This window comes from Sorex araneus, chromosome 3 (assembly GCF_027595985.1).
Source record: "Sorex araneus isolate mSorAra2 chromosome 3, mSorAra2.pri, whole genome shotgun sequence".
Lineage (NCBI taxonomy): Eukaryota > Metazoa > Chordata > Mammalia > Eulipotyphla > Soricidae > Sorex > Sorex araneus.
Genome location: NC_073304.1, coordinates 76,408,588 through 76,414,587, shown reverse-complemented (window position 1 = coordinate 76,414,587; position 6,000 = coordinate 76,408,588).

Below are 6,000 nucleotides of genomic sequence, written 5' to 3'. Positions count from 1 at the left end.
AAGCCCTCCCCCTCCCTCCCTCTCTCTCCCTACCTCTCCTCTCTCCTCAGGGGTCCAGGAGAAACTTTGACTGGAATTCCATGTCTCCGAATAGGACCTTGTTGGGGGGGAGAGGGGCAAAGTAGAGGAGTGAGAAGAGTTGTTCAGCGCCCCCATCTGGGAGACTTCCCATTTCTTGAGAACCAGAGGATCATGTCTGGAAGAAAGGAGCCTTAAGAGTTACCTTAGGGGCTGGAGCGATAGCACAGCGGGTAGGGCATTTGCCTTGCACGCGGCCGACCCAGGTTCGAATCCCAGCATCCCATATGGTCCCCTGAGCACCGCCAGGGGTGATTCCTGAGTGAAGAGCCAGGAGTGACCCCTGTGCATCGCCGGGTGTGACCCAAAAACCAAAAAAATAAAATAAAATAAATGCTTCCTTTAAAAAAAAAAAAAGAGTTACCTTAGCCAGAATCTGGAAAAAACCCAAGTGCCCGAGAATAGATGACTGGTTAAAGAAACCCTGGTACATCTATACAATGGAATATCATGCAGCCATTAGAAAAAATGAAGTCATGAACTTTGCATATAAGTGGATCAACATGGAAAGTATCATGCTAAGTGAAATGAGTCAGAAAGAGAGAGACAGACATAGAAAGATTGCACTCATCTGTGGAATATAAAATAACAGAATAGGAGACTAATGTCCAAGAATAGGGGCTGGAGCGATAGCACAGCGGGTAGGGCGTTTGCCTTGCACGCGGCCGACCCGGGTTCGAATCCCAGCATCCCATATGGTCCCCTGAGCACCGCCAGGGGTGATTCCTGAGTGCATGAGCCAGGAGTGACCCCTGTGCATGGCCAGGTGTGACCCAAAAAAGCAAAAAAAAAAAATTAAAAAAAATAATGTCCAAGAATAGTAGAAATAAGTACCAGTAGGTTGGCTCCTTGGCTTGGAAGCTGGTCTCACATGCTGGGGAAAAAGGCTGCTCAGATAGAGAAGGGAACACCAAGTAAAATGTGGTTGGAGATCCTGCCCGGGAAGGGAGATGTGCGCTGAAAGTAGACTAGAGACTGAACACAATGGCCACTCAATACCCTTATTGCAAACCACAACACCCAATTGGAGAGAGAGAGATCAAAAGGGAGTACCCTGCCACAGAGGCAGGGTGGGGTGGGGGGGGAGCTGGACTGGAGGGGAGGGGTACTGTGTTTATTGGTGATGGAGAATGGGTACTGGTGGAGGTATGTGTTTGTGAACATTGTATGAGGGAAAAACAAGTTCCAACATGTGTGAATCTATCTGTACCCTCATGGTGATTCACTAATTAAAGAATAAAATAAAAAATAAATTTAAAATAAATAAATAAAGAGTTACCTTAGCCAATTCTGACCCCTTCCTGCCCACACCTAACAGCCATTTTGTGGTATTGAAGATAAGATGGTGACAGTTCTCATCTATGGCGAGTTCTCAGCCTGTGGTCCTATGGTCAAAGCTAAATAAATAACTAAAGATAAGGAAAATTGTTGTAAACCGCAGAATCTGAATCGCTTTTTAAAAAATCAGAGATAAACAAAAATGCAAAATACTTTTTGAAGAAAAGTAGATTGTGCTTAAGTAGTCTCCATCACTCATTGTGGTGGTGGTGGTGGCTATTATTTTATTGAGATGTAATTGCTGTATAACAATTACATATAACAATAACACTAGACAGAAAGTTATTAAAGAGTTGTTTTATTCAGTTATGTTGCTATAGTGTCAGTGAGAAAAATAAATAGCAGGGTGTATTGAATTAAAAATAGGAAATATTTTACTTTAAAATATTTTTCCCTCCTATAAAGATCAAGAAGAGCTTGCAAATAACTTACTGTAGAGATAACTAAGCAGGAATTTTGTACTTCCACACTACCACATCCTTCCCCAAAAATCAGAAACTAGAGACTAAATAGATGAGCAAGTAACAGTCACATTATATATAAGGATAAATCTCTTTCCCACAGTCTACAGCAGCTGCTCTCTATTAAAGATGTTTTCATTCTAATAGAAGACCTTAAGATTCATTTTATAATTTACAACAGTACATGCATGTATTAGAAAGTCCTGCTAGCACCTCTATTTTTTTAAATATATCACCATATCAACTATAAAACTCTTTTTTTTTTTTTTTTTTTTTTTTTGGTTTTTGGGTCACACCTGGCGATGCACAGGGGTTACTCCTGGCTCTTCACTCAGGAATTACCCCTGGCGGTGCTCAGGGGACCATATGGGATGCTGGGATTCGAACCCGGGTTGGCCGCGTGCAAGGCAAACGCCCTACCCGCTGTGCTATCGCTCCAGCCCCACCTATAAAACTCTTAATTCCTATCATTTTTGCTTGTTGTTTCCTCATTTTGAATCTCATACTTTCTTGTGCTTTACTGAATACCTGTGCCATTGGGGTTTTGTTGTTGTTGTTTGTTTTTTGTAAAACAAACTTGTAGAATTTACAATGTTGCTAAAGTCATTTTCTGAGGATTTACTGAGCTGGTAGGTGCTGGTTGAGCCCTTCACGTTATTATTTTCTCTCACTGAGCTTAGTGGATTTCTGCACATCTTTCCCACTCAGTTTGCTGTGCTCCTGTTGTGCTGAGGGTGAATCTTTGTAATTAGCCCCTCCCCTATCCTCTGAGGAATTAGGCAGGAAAATTGCTCTTTTCCTTCCCTGCTCATTGCCTCCCCTGTTTTCCTTACTTCCTATAACTGTGAGAAGTGTGAATTTGGATACAGTGCTGTCTTGCAGCTCCCTAGGAAGGGAGGGAAGTAATTTTCCCCAATTCCAAAAAGGGTAGGAGTTGTCAGCCTTGACGTCTGTTTACCAGAGGTGTGGTTCAGAGACCAGTTTCAGGAGATGTGAAGTTGAGCCAATTGAAGTGGAAGAGTTGCTGATGTAGTCTTAAATAATCTTAAATAGTCTAAAGTTATACACGTTATTTAATTTTATTTGTTTCTAAATTTTACTTTGGAGGGATCATACCTGGCGGTGCTCAGTGTTTATTCCTGACTTTGTACTCTGGGATCACACCTGGCTTGGGGAACCATATGAATAGATGATTTACAGGATAGTGAATTCCAGATTTAAAAAAATAGGGCATATGTGAGAAATTCACCCTGTGTTAGGGAATACGACAAGAGGAGAGAGAGAGAGAAGAGATTTGATATAGCAAAGGGGACTACTTTGCCTTTATTCATGGGTAAAAATATGAGTTTCTCTAATAAACTTACACTTTATAGTATCTCCCCAATTAAATTCTTCTAGTACATAAAAGTAGGGATCAATGATTGCTTATTCAGTTTGGAAAAGGGCATAAGACCTAGACAAGGATAAGAGCTCCTGCTCAGTATCTAGAGCCTTCACTGCTCTTAAACAATCCATATTCCTATGATAGTAACAGTTTCTCATGAGTACCCAGAATTTTTCTAACCCTTAGTCCCCCATTTCAAGATGACACTTATTGGAAAAGGCCTAGTTTGGACATGATGAGAAAAGTCTCTCTGACCCTGTGGGAAACACTGATCTCACAAGATCACAGAGACCTACATGTTCTAGTTAATGTTTTAGGATGGTGGAGAGATTAAAGAAACAGTTTAAACTAAAAATATAGAAGTAATCAGTAGCCTCAAAAAATATGGGGATGGAGGCTGGAGCAATAGCACAGTGGGTAGGGCATTTGCCTTGCACGCGGCCGACCCGGGTTCAAATCCCAGCATCCCATATGGTCCCCTGAGCACCGCCAGGAGTAATTCCTGAGTGCATGAGCCAGGAGTAACCCCTGTGCATTGCCAGGTGTGACCCAAAAAGAAAAAAAAATGGGGATGGAGAAATAATACAGAGTAAGGCACTTGCCTTGCACACAGCCAGCCCAGGTTCAATCTCTGGTACTGCATATGTGTGAAAAATAACATAGGTTTCTAAAGCCATGTGCAACTCCTGATGACTGTCATATATCCTGGTCAATTCCAGTTATTATTATTATTATTATTATTATTACAATTACAAAATTGTATGTTGCAAAATTCAGCAAACGCCCTTGCATACTGTGTTACAAGCAATCTATACTTGTGAGCCTTCTAAAGCATTTTGCCATTTACAAAATTGTTCTATTGTCTTGTGTTTAGAGATGCCTGAAGAAAAAGACTTCAACAATTACTCCAGAGTACAGATTTGTCATAAACTGAAGATAAAATTGCAGAACTTATGGGGAAAATAGATACATAAATATTAGTGAAGATATATATTTCTTAAATGAGACTGAGTAGACCATTGAGAAAAACATATCATTTTTCAGTTTCAGGAATTATAGTAATATTGCCAGGGTGCAGAAAACCTGGCAACTTGTTTCTTAGAATAAATAGACATGAAATTTTTCCTTTTTTTCTTGACATCATTAATATCTTTTCAATATTTCATAAAAAATTTTCAGCAGTCCAGAAAGAAATATTTTTTTACAATAGGAAATTTGAGAATAGGTTAAATACAAAAGTTTTGTCTGGAATATTAGAGATAATACTATTTTAGAAATAAATATAAGCTTAACAAATAGTGTTTTGTTTAAGGCTCCCAGTCCACTAGCCCTGTGAAATAGTAGCTCCTTGGAAGTGTCAAGAACCCAGTGATACTTTGGAACCTCAAGGATCAAGTAACTACAAATACCATACACAGGTGGATCCTGATGGTAAATAACATTTTCTTAAAAAGACCTGAGCCCCTGTCATCTCAATTTAAGCTTAGTGTGGGTAAATAATTCCTATTTACGAATTTCCAACTCCATGTTGTCTAGTTACATTTAAAAATTAAATGTGTTTTACATACATATTCTTTTATGCCCTGAATTTGAGCTATAACCATCTGTGCTTAGGGCCTACTCCTGGATCAGTGCTTAGGGGTCACCTGCAGTATTTTGAGCAACATGTGTTGCCAGAGCCTGAACTGGGTCTCCCAAATGCAAATTATATGCTCCGTTAATTGAGCCATCTATCTGGTCACCTCCTGCTCCTTCTCTTTCTCCTTCTCCTGTGTATTTGTATTAACAATGATTTCCAAATCTCATAATCTTCCTAGAATGTGATTGGCATTGAGAGTTTAATTTTCCATCTAAACTTAATGTCACACTTTATTCATCTCTTGCTTATTTATGAGGTCTTATATTATTCACCCTGATAGGCCCCAATGCAAGCCATAGAATTGCATGGCAGCCACCGACCACAGTACCACACTGTACCAAGTGTTGAACATAACTATGCCAAATTCTAAAGGGAATGTCCCTGGTTCCTGAGTTCACTGCTTAGGAGGCCCTTAATCAATCAATCAGTTAGCATTTTTTAAGGACCAGAGAGATATTCCAGCAGGTAAGATGCTTACTTTGCATATGATAAACTCAGGTTAAATCCCCCAGCACCATATATAGTCCCCTGAGTACCACTAGGAGTGGTTCCTGAGCACAGAGCCAGGATTGTGCCCTGAGTATGGCTCCAAAATAAAAATAATAACAATTTTTAATAAAAAATAATGTCTTATGGAGAGATAATACAGGAAAAAGACACTTGCTTTGCACATGGCCAACCCAGTTCCATTCCCAGCCTCACATAAGGTCCCTAGAGTACCACCAGCGGTAATATCTGAACACCACCATGTGGCTTCCAACCTCCCTTTCTCCAAAAGATAATTTGTCTTAAAGGCCCATAAGATGGCTCAGTGGCAAAAATTTGTACCCTGAAAGTATGAGGCCAAGTTAGATCCCCAAATAAGCCACATGCCTCAAATCCCAGGAGCTCTGCTGTTGGGATCCCAGCTCTGCACCAGAGTTTCATCTCCAACTCACTAAAGCCAGGTGGTGTTAGGTCACAATGAAAGTTACTCAAGCATTGGCCAGGACAGTCATCCCTAGTGAGCGCTACAGCCAGAATGTGCAGGAGATGAGGAGTGCAAAGCCTGATGGACAGAGGGGCAAACCACAGAAACTAAACTGCGCAAAGTAACCAAA